This window comes from Sardina pilchardus, chromosome 6 (genome assembly GCF_963854185.1).
Source record: "Sardina pilchardus chromosome 6, fSarPil1.1, whole genome shotgun sequence".
Taxonomy (NCBI): domain Eukaryota; kingdom Metazoa; phylum Chordata; class Actinopteri; order Clupeiformes; family Clupeidae; genus Sardina; species Sardina pilchardus.
This window is the reverse complement of record NC_084999.1, coordinates 22,662,213-22,669,712: the sequence shown is the minus strand read 5'-3', so window position 1 is coordinate 22,669,712 and position 7,500 is coordinate 22,662,213. Positions and strand designations below refer to the sequence as shown.

The following is a 7,500-nucleotide window of genomic DNA, read 5'->3' as shown; positions in this document are numbered from 1 at the left end:
GCTCCAGAACACCCCTATTCCCAGGCGCCTCCCTCCGCCCAGCACTGGCACATGTAGCATAATGTAGCCTCAGAGCACAGGGACCACCACCTGACTCCAGTGGGTGCTGTCCGTGGTGCTGAAGCTGACCAGCCACACACACACACACATGTAGTGGCACATGCAACAGTCAGTCAGTCGGTCAGTGGGGTGCTGTCCAGTGGCTAGTGCTGAATTGCTGGGAAGGTATTACTGAAAACAAGAGATAGGCCGCACTATGCATAAGCAATCACCATTTATTCACACAGACGCGTTTCGGCGCTCTGCCTTCCTCTTGTTTTCAATGATAGTCTATACTTTGGTCAGCACTCTAAAAAAGTTATAAGTCTTGAGTGAAGCCTGCTCCTACCTTTACGAACTGGGAAGGTATTACTGCCATAACAAGTTATGAAACATACATTAATGTACACACACACACACACACACACAGACACACACACACACACACATATTCATGCAGTAAGTCAATGGATGATGTCCATTGGCTGGTGCTGATGGAGAGTTCTGACTGTCAAGCCTTTGATTTGAAACCATTCCATCCCATCCATTCATGCACACATGTAAACACTAGGGATGCACCGATCCGATATTTGGATCGGATATCGGCCCCGATATGAACAAAATAGCTGGATCGGGGATCGGAAAAAATGAGCCGATCCATGGGCCGATCCGAATTTAATATAGTCTCAAAAAAAGGCTGAGCCATGACGCGCAACCAGCCATTTAGCGCCACTGTAGCAGCAGCTCACTGCTGCGGGGTAGAGTGTGCCTCACCTCACTGTGTGCTCTGAGTGTCTAAATTCATGGATGGGATAAATACAGATAGCCTACCAAATTTATGTCATAGGATCAAAGGAATATCTATACTAACCACCATTTGTCATAGATTAATACGATCTTCATGTGTTTTGTTGCATTTAGGCAACACGTTAATGTGTAACAGTCAACAAAATAGGCTAGGCTACTCAAACTAAACACATTGTCATTTTCATCTCATCTGTATAAACTGTTCTTGGTATAAAGACATGCAAATGTTCAAATTGGCTGTTAAAAACGTATCATTTATTAGATAAAACGTACAACTTCTACCGTTTACCACCATTCAAACTCCGTGTGAACTAATTAGTTTGTCGTGGGGAAACTGCGGGACCATACCACTATGAGTAAATAGAGGGGTTTCGCGGGTGACACCATTTTGGCAGGGGTGTTTCAATGTATGTCACTAATATGGGATTTTTATCTGCAAAATTGTTTTTTTGTTAGATGTATTATTTAGTAATAACTGTGAACTTGAATTTGAATGCTGTTCCAAGCTGCTGCTGGTGTACAACTTTTTATTTTTAATACTAGTAATATAATCAATAATGATGATGATAATAATAATAATTATAATAATAATAATACATTACCTTTATATCTAAGGTTAGATTTTTTTAGGAAAGTAATGTTTAGTTAGGGAAAGAATGAAGAATGAAGTCAAGCCTGATGCCTTTAGTCTTTTCCACATGGTGAGGTATACAGTTTATTAATTAACAATGGTATCGGATCGGTATCGGATATCGATCGATACGCAGAGGCCAGGCATCGGTATCGGTATCGGGACTGAAAAAGTCGGATCGGTGCATCCCTAGTAAACACACACACACACACACACACACACACACACACACACACACACACACACACACACGTAACGAGAGTGGGAGTATCTGTCGACTCTGATCCATGGGGACACCAAACGCAACTTAACACCAGGGGCAAGAGCACAGCTGGCCACTGGAACCGGAATTAACCTCTCACTCTCCCTCTCTGACAAACCGCAGTGTCCATACCATTGCACACAACACACACGGAAGAACAGAATGACTGGCTCTTAAAGCAGGAAGACATATGTAGTGATTTTGGGAGCTATCCTAGGCCACAGGACAACTGAGAGTGTGAATATTTGCATGACTGTTTGTGTGTGTGTGTGTGTGTGTGTGTGTGTGTGTGTGTGTGTGTGTGTGTGTGTGTGTGTGTGTGTGTGTGTGTGTGTGTGTGTGCGCGCGTGTCCTCTATCCTACCTCCCACTGTTCAAATGCAGTCACACTTTCTGTCAACAAAGCACTTTCAGTGGCCAGTGCTGGGGGTGTGCATCTCTAAACACAAACTTTTACATCTTCCTCACAGGGGGGATCCTCTGTGACAGAGGCATCCATAACCACGCCAACCAGCTGTAGGCGCAGTCGACAGCATCGCCTCATTCGCCTCAAGCCCCATCAATCAACTCTTTCTCTCCTGTCAAAAGCCCAATGATGACAGAGGACATGGGAGGACCCTGACAGGGGGGACGTAGGTGGACGCGTGGACTGCTTGTCTTACTTTATACCTCACTGTTGCATCTACAGCAGTGCTGGGAGAGCTTCTCGTCAGGCCGATCCTGATGTCAGTGAGAAATCTGCCTTCTGCTGGAGTCTATGTCTTTTTTGACTGAGATGCATGTCAAAATGATCACACACACACGCACACACACACACGCACTTTGAATCTACAAGTGTGGTTGTTCTTTACGGTCACTGGATAGGTCTCCTGTGGGCAGTAGGCACACGGCTGTAGAGCATTACAATGGGAAAACACCAGGAGCACAACTGAAGCATTCCGTTAGTGAACAGTTTTAGAAGACTGGCCTGTTTCTTTTTTCTGAATGTATGCTCCGCTATCACGCCTGGTGTAGCCAGCTCCACTGATCAGAGTGGACGCTAATTCTTGTAGCATATACTGCACCGCACATGGAATGGCTCAGTCAGGCACCCGGTGTAACCCCTGCTGTTGCAGATAAGCCACTGCTGAAAGGGCCAATAGAGCCATCACATGGAGAGCGGGAGAGGAGGAGGAGGAGGAGGGAGGGAGAGAAAGAAATATAGGAGACAAAAGGAGGAAAAGGAAATAAATAGATAAATAAATAGCCACTGGGTGGCACCTAATGGAGGCCAGAAGGTATGGTGGAGGAGAGGAGAGGAAGGAGAGGTGCACAGTCAGAGGTTTATGGAGTCTGTACATGGTCTCACACTCACACTCTCTCACACACACACACACACACACACACACACACACACACACACACACACGCACACCTTTGTTTATCTCTTGTAACAGATCTAGGAAAAAGGAAGATGAAGGTCCCTGCAGTTCAAACATCCATGCACATACACACACAACCACACAAAGTCACAAAGCTAAGATGAGAGGAGAGAGATCAAACACCACAAAAAAACAACCATGAATTCAAGACCGTTCACTGAGAATGATTGCCAAAAGAGCAGCAAATCTCTGAATCCCTCTGAGTCTCTCTAAAACTCATCCACACAATCACTGTTAAACACACCAGTGGGTTCTTTGTTCCATTTTAAAATCTTATGGTTGAGTCTCAGCCTCATGCATAGATACAGATCAACTATGAGCACGTGTGTGAACTACATGTGGGGGGGTATATGCCCGTTTGAGATTGTGCTGAACACTGATAACAGATTTTGGTTTTAATTGCCATGGGATTTGAATAATTTATAGGCGAGACAAAGCCCCAGTCTTCCCCACACCATCCCCCCCCTCTTACTCTTATACTACACACATTTCACACCGCACTCAATGTGTGTGTGCTACTGCCATACCTGTCTGGGTGACAGTACTCAATGGTATTCAATACTATGCATTTCAAAGCGCGTGTCGTTAGTGTCCTTACAGAAGATCTATACTAGGGAGAGTCCAGTCTTCACACAGGTCATCTCCTACTCCTCGTCCTCTCACGCGGCCACAGACGTATACACACACAGGAAGATTACAGTTTCCATTTGCGTGCCATCTATCTTCTGGTAAAGCTTTTTATTGACCGAGCCATTCAGGAGAGGAGGACGTAATAGCTACTGGAGGAAAGGGTTTCATTTTCATATACAGGAGGAGAGAGGGGGGGTGCAGGGAGGGGAGGAAGGGAATCTATTTGAGAGAGAGAGAGAGAGAGATAGGAAGGGAAAGAGGGAAGGGGGAGGGAGGAAGGGAGTTTATATGAGATGGAAGGAGAAAAAGAGAGTGAGTGAGAGAGAGAGGAAACAAGAGAAAGAATGTGTATGTGTGTATGTCTGTGAGAGAGAAAGGGAAGCCCAGCTAGGTGATTTCCACATGAACTGAAGGACAATATGTTACGCACCTACACTACACCCAGCATGCACCCTGATACTGAGTACTCAACATACCCTGCATGTGTGCGTGCGCATGTGTGTGACGTATGGTGTGTGTGTGTGTGTGTGTGTGTGTGTGTGTGTGTGTGCATCCGTCTCGCTTTCCCTCTCGTCAGCCTATGTCCTCCACCGTTATGAGAACACTCATCCGTTAGCGGACTTTTTTTTATAGAATCTGCTGACCTGCCAAGCAAGCAGCAGCAGCAACGTAGAGAAAGACAGAGAGAGAGAGAGAGAGAGAGAGAAAGATAGAGGGAGGGAGGGGGAGTGCAAAGGGAAAGAGAGACAAAAAGGGGGGGAGAGAGAGAGAGAAAGAGACAGTGGAAGGGAATGAAGGGTAGTTGGTTCTCAAAGATATAAGCTGCACAACGACGGCAATAACTGAGATAAACACAACTATGTGTAACCTATAAAAATGTCCTGAAGGAAACAAAAGGCCTTTAGGGACCTTCCTCCCTGTTCTGCTCAGCCTATTTTGGAGAGACACGCAGTGTCGTGGACGGGCTGCATTCACAAGTAGGCCACAGCCGGCAGGTGAAGTCAGATGATGGACTTGTTTCGGTATGGACGCTCCACCCTCCCAGCAGGGAGCTGTCTCTATAGAAATCCAACTTCTCTGAGCTCATGTTAATAAATCTGAGCTAGTGTGTGTGTGTGTGTGTGTGTGTGTGTGTGTATGTGTGTGTGTGAGAGAGAGAGACAGGGAGAGAGAGAAAGAGGGAGAGAGAGAGTTGAGTAGATCCAAAACAGCTTGATAGAAGCTTTCTCTCTCTCCCTCTCTCTCTCTCCCTCTCTCTCTCTCTCTCTCTCTCTCTCTCTCTCTATCTGTGTAGTTACAGGCTTACTAGTGTGGAGGATATAATATTTCACCTTTCCCCATGAGACCATGAGACTGGAAAAAGCCCTATCAGCAGAAATAGCTGAGGAGGCATCTAAATCATAAACATATATATGCATGTGCACTCACACTCAGACACACCCATCCTCCCACACCCACTCTCACACACACACCCATCCTCCCAACCACGCTCACACACACCCCCATCCTCCCACCCACTCTCACACACACATCCCATCCTCCCACCCACTCTCACACACACACATCCCATCCTCCCACCCACCCACTCACACACACACACACACACACACACACACACACACACACACACACACACACACACACCCACACACACACACACACACACACACACACACACACACACACACACACACACACACACACAAAGGGGCAGGCTTGTGTAGGGCCCCACCTTGTGTGCACCCTCCCCCATTTTAACAAAAACCCTCCCCCTCTGATTCAGAAAAGCTCCATGGGACAGCTGCTCTCTCTCTCTTTCCTCTGTGTGTGTGTGTGTGTGTGTGTGTGTGTGTGTGTGGTGTGTGTGTGTGTGTGTGTGTGTGTGTGTGTGTGTGTGTGTGTGTGTGTGCGCCTTGGAGATTTTTGGCACGTGTGAATAATAGGCTGTATTTCCCTTAATGAGGACTCAATGGGAGGGGAAGGAGTGTGTGGTGTAAAAATTAATGCACACACACACACACACACACACACACACACACACACACACACATTTTACCGAAAAGATATACCAGGAGTTCAATGTCAACATTCCCCAAGAATATTGTTACTGCATATTATGCTTGAAAGATAAAACCAGGACAGATAATCATATTACACACGTACAGTATATAACATAGTAGACTAGAATCATGGCCATTTTATTCAATATTCATTCTATAGCCATCCTCATCACTAACTCACTGCACTGTGCATGTGCATTTTGACTTTGACATTTTTCCTATTTTAATTACTCACTTTATCACGTTATGCCCCCCTAGTATCCTCCTGCATGTGTGCTTGTGTGTGTGTGTGTGTGTGTGTGTGTGTGTGTGTGTGTGTGTGTGTGTGTGTGTGTGTGTGTGTGTGTGTGTGTGAACTCATGCCATTCACCTGCACATTCTGAGGGTTAAAAGAAGCTCACCAGGGGGGCAATTTGTCCACCTCTCCTGCTAATGCTCACATCAGCTTAATTAAAACCTGCAATTATTCATACGAGTACCAGACTGCGGAGACAACCCATAAACACACAGTCACAAACACACACACACACACACACACACACACACACACACACACACACACACACACACACACACACACACACACACACACACACACACACACACACACACACACACACACACACACACACACACACACACACACACACACACACACACACACACACACACACACTTGTGCCAAAGACAGACCGATACATGAGACCTTAGACCTGGAAGAGAGGATATGTGGTAAAAGGAGAGAAGCAGATGACAGATGGAATAGGAAGAAAGGAGAGAATGAGAGCTGGACTGAAAAAGAAATCACAGCAGGGGTTCTGATGTCTTCTTCATGTGAATTGTTAACACACGCACACGCGCACACACACACACACACACACACACACACACACACACACACACACACACACACACACACACACACACAGTCCCATAATAAATCTCTTTCAAAAACATGCTCTTACCAAGCTACTTGGCTTAGCAAGCTACAAGGCTTGAGCTTTCACACATATACACACCATCAGCCTCTGCCACACACACACACACACACAGACACACACACACACACACACACACACACACACACACACACACACACACACACACACACACACACACACACACACACACACACACACACACACACACACACACACACACACACACACACACACACACACACACACACACACACACACACACACACACACACACACACACACACACAAACCCTCACTGTGATGCTGAGCCGTTAAAGAGGTGCATTGATCAGAGAACACGCAGATAAAGAAGCACTGCCTGAGGGAAAGGGAAGAGAGGGGGAGGAAGAGAGGGAGGGAAGGAGGGAAAGAAAGAAAGGGATGTGGAGAAAGGATAGAGGATAGGGCAGGGAGAGGGAGTGGGAGTGGGAGAGGGAGAGGGAGAGGGAGAAGTGGCGGACTGTTCCTTCTGAATGGGGGAATCCATATTCTCAAGGTAGCAACGGACTGTACCAAACCGGCCTGAAGGCGGGTGAGGCCACGGGGGTCCGGGGGCTGAGAGTGAACATCTTGTTACACCTGTGTCTCTATGTAGCCTACCTACAGTACAGTATGTATCTCTCTCTCCCTCTCCGTGGGTGTACGTGTGTGTCTATATGTGTATGTGTTCT

At 46.5% G+C, this 7,500-nt stretch overlaps 1 protein-coding gene across 2 annotated transcripts in view; it reads right to left on the bottom strand.

Annotated features, from left to right (window-relative positions):
• adam22 (ADAM metallopeptidase domain 22) overlaps positions 1–7,500 on the bottom strand; it is a 69,421-nt gene that overhangs the window by 48,092 nt on the left and 13,829 nt on the right. The window lies entirely within an intron of this gene.